Source organism: Callithrix jacchus, chromosome 7 (genome assembly GCF_049354715.1).
Source record: "Callithrix jacchus isolate 240 chromosome 7, calJac240_pri, whole genome shotgun sequence".
Lineage (NCBI taxonomy): Eukaryota > Metazoa > Chordata > Mammalia > Primates > Cebidae > Callithrix > Callithrix jacchus.
The window spans coordinates 155819259-155825270 of record NC_133508.1 but is presented as its reverse complement, the minus strand read 5'-3'; the positions used below and the strand labels follow the sequence as shown (position 1 = coordinate 155825270).

The following is a 6012-nucleotide window of genomic DNA, read 5'->3' as shown; positions in this document are numbered from 1 at the left end:
TTGCAAGGTTCACAACTCAAGCTTTTAGCACACATGGAAATGACTGGGCTCAGGGGGACTGACTATGTCAAACAACTCACAAGAAACGAGCCCCCAATATATAGAGGGTCTAAGGAAATGTGAATGTCTGTGTTAGCTGGTCAGCACCATCTCTCCTCTGTTTGAAAGTCTACATGGAAAGCCAAATTATTATCAGGAAGTTACTACGTGAGCATAGAATTTAGCTAGGAGTAAGCCGAGCTCTTAAAGCATCTCCATTGCCCCAGGGGACTGAGTGCTAGAGATGTAACAGACAGTTTTTGTTCCTCTTCCTCTAGATTCTGTGCTTTCTCTAGACTATTTCAGTAACCGTTCTTACCTCAGATTGGTAAATGCCATTTATGGGGCAACAACTTTCTTCCACATCTAATAAAGGCATAGCCTTTATTAGATTTCTAGGCTCTGCTTTACATGTTTAAACTGGGAGAAAACTAGCCCCTAGGAAACCTCTAAATTTATAATTCTTTTTTTTTTTTTTTTTGAGATGAAGTCTCACTCTATCACCCAGGCTGGAGTGCAATGGCACAATCTTGGCTCACTGCAACCTCCGCCTCCCAGGTTCAGGCAATTCTCCTGCCTCAGCCTCCTGAGTAGCTGGGATTACAGGCATGTGCCACCACGGCCAGCTAATTTTTGTATTTTTAGTAGAGATGGGTTTCATCATGTTGGTCAGGCCGGTCTTGAATTCCTGACCTCGCGATCCACCCACCTCAGCCTCCCAAAGTGCTGGGATTACAGGTGTGAGCCACCGTGCCTGGCCTATTATTTGATTATAATGCATTTATTTTCCTGGTGTGCTCTTGTTAGAAGGAACTGCTGGTTTCCCACTGCTCAAGTTTTCATGCAGAGGGATTTCCATTCGGGTCATACTCCTGACTTTTCCCCTAGGGAGGAGAATGGACTTATTTGTAGATGAATTTGAGCAATGTTCTTGAGTGTGCAAGATTCCGCCTCTGAAGACCCCTCTTCAGATCTGCAGCCTGGCAGAAAGGTAGCACTCTGATGCTGTCTTCAGCTGCATAACAGGAGTCTTGTCCCTACAAAGCAAGGCCTCGTTCAGTGACCATGTGCATAAATCTGTCTCATCCAGAGGGAAAAAGGGTGCAATTAGCAGACCCTTCTGTGGCCACGCTACTATAGCTTCCCATAGTGGCTATAAAGAATGTGCCAACAAACACACAGCACCAGATAGAGGGACTCTGGAGAGCTCCATTTACTCCTCAATTCCTGAAGCGCTGGAGGCCTTCATTAGCAGTGAAGATGCACAGAGAACTCTGCTGTTGTTTTCCTATCATTTAGTTTCTGTCGGACAGTGACAGAATACACTGACTTGAGCAGGCATCAACTTACATTGGATGAATAATTATTTCATTACTATTTAACTTTTTCCTGTACCCATCTTGTCACCTTTATGACACCAAGATCCTAAGAAACACTAAAGTTACATAGAGAAACCTAAAGATGGTGAATTCCATCTTGATACTTTTGGTCCCCTTTCTGACTCTTTTCCTCTTTCCAGTTGCTGACCAAATGCATCTCGTGGATATGGTTTGGTTTTGCATCCCAGCCCAAATCTCATGTCGAATTGTAATCCCCAGTGTTGGAGGAGAGGCCTAGTAGGAGGGGGTTGGATCAGGGGGGCAGATTTCCCCTTTGTTATTTTTGTGATAGTGAGCAAGTACTCAAGAGATTGGGTTGTTTAAAAGTGTGTGGCACGTCCCCCACATTCCCCTGCTCCATCCATGTAAGACGTGCCTGCTTGCCCTTCGCCTTCAGCCATGATTGTAAGTTTTCTGAGGCCTCCCTAGCCCTGCTTCCCATACAGCCTGTGGAACTGTTGGCCAATTAAACCACTTCTCATCATAAATTACCCAGTTTCAGGTATTTCTTTATACTAGTGCAAGAATGGACTGATACAGGCACTCTAGTCTCCATTTATGTTTGGCTTAGTTCTTCTCACTCCTTTTTGGGCTTCCTGCCATTATGGCCTCCATTCCCTTGGCAGGAACCCTCTCCATATCACTCTTTCAGCACTTTCTTTTGCCATTTTAAATCTCTTCTTGACAATCCCCTAGTATTTCTCTGTCCTACTCCCAAACCCCTCTAAACCACCTTTAGAAGGTTGAGGGGCTCATCCTTCCACCTCCAGGGCTCCCAAAGCTGTGAATCAGAACTGGCATCTTCCCACCTCCAGACAGGCCCTTCTAACCCAGTGCTCTTCCAGACCTGATTCAAAGTCCACCTGAAGCTCATGACATCTTTTCTTTCCATTCAGATTCTGCACCTTTAAGCCAATCCAACCACATCTTCACCACCAGATCTTCCTTCTAATGTCTTCATCCCGTGCTATTTTGAATTCTTATATAATTCTTTGTCTTTTATAGATGAAGCTAATCTTGTAGAAAAATGAAATTTACTAATCCCAGAACTGAGCAATTTTAGATTTGGTAGTTTTGCCAAATTTACACATGAAGGACAGACACAGACTATGACATACAAACACTGTACCCTTAATGAAGTATCTTATGCTCCTAATGAGGTGAAAAACACAAGCTAAAACTTTAGTGTCTCAGCAAATGGTGCTGAGAAAACTGGATATCTACATAAGAAAGAATGAAGTTCAACCCCTACCTTATCCCATATAAAAAATTACCTCCGAATACATCAAGACCTAAATGTAAGAACTAAAAATTATAAAACTCTTACATGAAAACATAGGGAAAAATCTTTGTGACATTGGATTTGGCAATGATTTCTGGGATGTGACATCAAAAGCACAGGCAACAAAAGGAAAAAACAGGTAAATTGAACTTCATCAAAATTAACAACTTCTGTACAATAGAAAACACTATCATCAGAGTGAGAAGGGAACTCAGAGAATAGAAGAAAATATTTGTAAATCATATATCTGATAAGTGACAAATATCCAAAATGTATAAAGAACTCCTCCACCACTACAACAACAAAAACCCAATTAAAAAATGGGCAAAGGACTTCATATTAGGGTTCTCCAGAGAAACAGAACAGTAGGATATACATAGATGTGTAGAAAGAGATTTATTATTATTAGCTCATGTGGTTGTGGAGGCTGAGAAGTCCCATATTTTGCCATCTGTAAGCTGGAGGCCCAGGAAAGCGAGTGATATAGTTCCAGTCTACACCTAAAGGCCTGAGTCCCAGGAGAGCCACGGAGGTAGTCCCATTAGGAATCCAAAGGCCCAGAAACCAGGAGCACTGTTGTCTGAAGACAGGAGAAGATGGATGTCCCAGATCTAGAAGAGAGCGAATTCACATTTTCTCCACTTTTCTGTTCTGTTTAGGCCCTCAAGACATTGGATGATGTTCACCCACATTGGTGGGGGTGATTGGTCTTCTTTACTCAGCCTACGAACTCAAATGCTAATCTCTCCTGGAAACACCCTCACAGGCACACCCAGAAATAATGTGTTACCAGATATCTGGGCCATCCTTTAGCTCAGTCAAGTTAAATGTAAAATTAACCATCACAGTCTTGAATGGATGTTTCTCTAAAGAAGACATACCAATGATGAGAAGATGCTCAACATCTCTAGTCATTAAGGAAATGCAAATCAAAACCGCCATAAGCTACCATTTCACAATCATCAGGATGGATGGCTATTACGTAAAAAAAGGTAAAATAACAAGTGTTGGTGAGGATGTGGAGAAATTGAAACCCTTGTTCACTGTTGTTTTGCACAGAATATAAAAATATCATATTTGTAAACATATTGTATTTGTAAAATATTGTACAAAAATATTGTATTTGTAAGAATATAGAAATGTTCAGCTGTGTGTAAAATAGTATGGTGGTTTCCGAAAATATTAAACGTAGAATTACCATATAATCTGGTAATTCCACTTATGGGTATATATTCAAAAGAATTGAAAGCAGAGACTCAAAAACAGATATTTGTACACCAATGTTTACAAGAGCATTATTCACAATAGCCGAAAGGTGGAAGGAACCCAAGTGTCCACTGATGAATGAATGGATAAATAAAAGGCGAGATACACATATAATGCAATATTATTCAGCATTTAAAAAGACAGAAGTTCTGAAACATGCTACAACATGGATAAACCTTGAAGACACCATGCCAAGTAAAATAAGCCAGACCTATGAGGTACTTAAGAGTAGTCAGATTCAGAGACAGAAAGTATAATGGTGGTTTCCAGGGGCTTGTGGGAAGAGAGAATAAAGAGTACAAAGCTTCAGTTTTGCAATGTAAGAACTCCAAAGCTGGACGGTGGTATGGTTTCACAGCAACGTGAAGGTTGTGAAATGCCACTGAACTGTGCATTTAAAAATGGTTCAAATGGTAACTTTCATGTTATGTATATTTTATCAGAATAAAAAACAGTCCACAGGGAATCAATTCATTTCCATGTATGGAAAACAATTTTACTGAGCAGTTACTGAAATAAGAATGTGATGTCTATAGTTCAGTCCCTCACTCTGCAGTCTGCCCTCATGGAGCTTATATTTCTGTGGTGGGAGACAGACAATAAATAAGATAAATAAGTAAAATGTACAATATATTAGATGATGATGAGTAATGAGGAAAGGAAAACAGGGAAGTACAGTGGGGGATATTGGAGGCGCTTGTGTGTGCACACATGTATGTTAAAATTTTAGAGAGGATGGCCAGAGAAGGCTGGGCTGCAGTTAAATGAAATGAGCAAAGCTTTGAATGTCACATGAATATCTGAGGAGGGGACATGTTCTAGGCAAAGAGAAACAGTAAGTGTAAAGACCTTGAGAATTATCATAGCCAATGAGGTTTATCCGAGGCGCGATTATTGCTAATTGAAAACTTTTCCCAATACCCCGCCATGGCGACTTGAAATATAGTCAGCGTAGGCAATTTTTGGTAGTCTCTATGGAGACTGAATTATCTCAAGTTTAAAAAAAAAAAAAAAGACCTTGAGACAGAAGCACGCCTGGTATATCTGAAGAATGCCAAGAAGCTAGTGTGGTTGAAGCAGACTGAGTAAGTCAAAGATTAATAGGAAATAAGAGCAGAGGGGTAAGGAGTTGGTGGGAAGGCGTACGGAGATTATGCATAGTCAGTTAGGTCAATGTAAAGATTTTGGAGGAATTCTCCAGCCGGGCAAGAAACGAATATAATTTTATTCATCGTATGCAAAGAATCAGGAGTGTGAATCAGTGTGGCATATTTTAGAGTTGCAAGCTATTCAGCGTAGCTGGAGTCCAGGGCTGGTTGGAAGCAGAATCAGTGGGGAAGTAGTCGGAGAGAAGGCTGGAAAGGAAGGCAGAAGCCAGACGGTGAAGGAGTCTGCAAGTCATACAAGGACTGGATACTTTGTTCTATGGGTCCCTGAGGGCAAGTAGCATTGACAAGTATCCTGATTGTTGCGGGGAGAACAGCAGGGAGAAAGAAAAGCCTTCAGGCAGAGAAACCAATTAGGAGAGTATTAGAACTGAAAATAAATCAGTAGAAGGGAACGAAGAAAAGGGATATATTTGAGAAATATTTGGAAAACGCGGATCAGACTCAGTTGAATTTGTGAGATGGAGAAGAGGGAGGCTTTTAAGAAGATTCAAGGGAGGATATGGCTTGCTGGACTAAGTAGATGGTGATATTCACCAAAACAGTGGTGGAAATGGAGAAGTTGCTTTGGAAGAGCAGAAAATGTGAGTTCAGTTTGGGACGTGTATAATGTGAAGTTCCAGTGAAGACCTGATTATGTTACCTGGAAATCTGGATCTGACATTTGAGAAAGAAGTTGGGTCTAGAGATGAGTTTGGGGAGCAGGACATAACAGATAATCCATGCATGTGTGAGAGTGAGATTGTACAGAGCAACAGTGAAAAGGAAGGAAAGAAATAGGTAAGGATTATTGGAGGAAGAAAAGCCCCCAAAGGTAAAAGAGGCAAAAAGTGGTCACAGAGTGTTTGCCGTAGAAGCCAAGAGAGAAGAGAATTTCAAC

General features: G+C 41.1%; 1 non-coding gene across 1 annotated transcript; it reads left to right on the top strand.

The window, feature by feature from the left end:
* Nucleotides 1-4812: 4812 nt before the first annotated feature.
* On the top strand, nucleotides 4813-4947 carry LOC118143282 (U4 spliceosomal RNA). The gene has a single exon (XR_004727518.3). It is a non-coding gene; the product is annotated as a U4 spliceosomal RNA (small nuclear RNA).
* Nucleotides 4948-6012: the final 1065 nt, after the last annotated feature.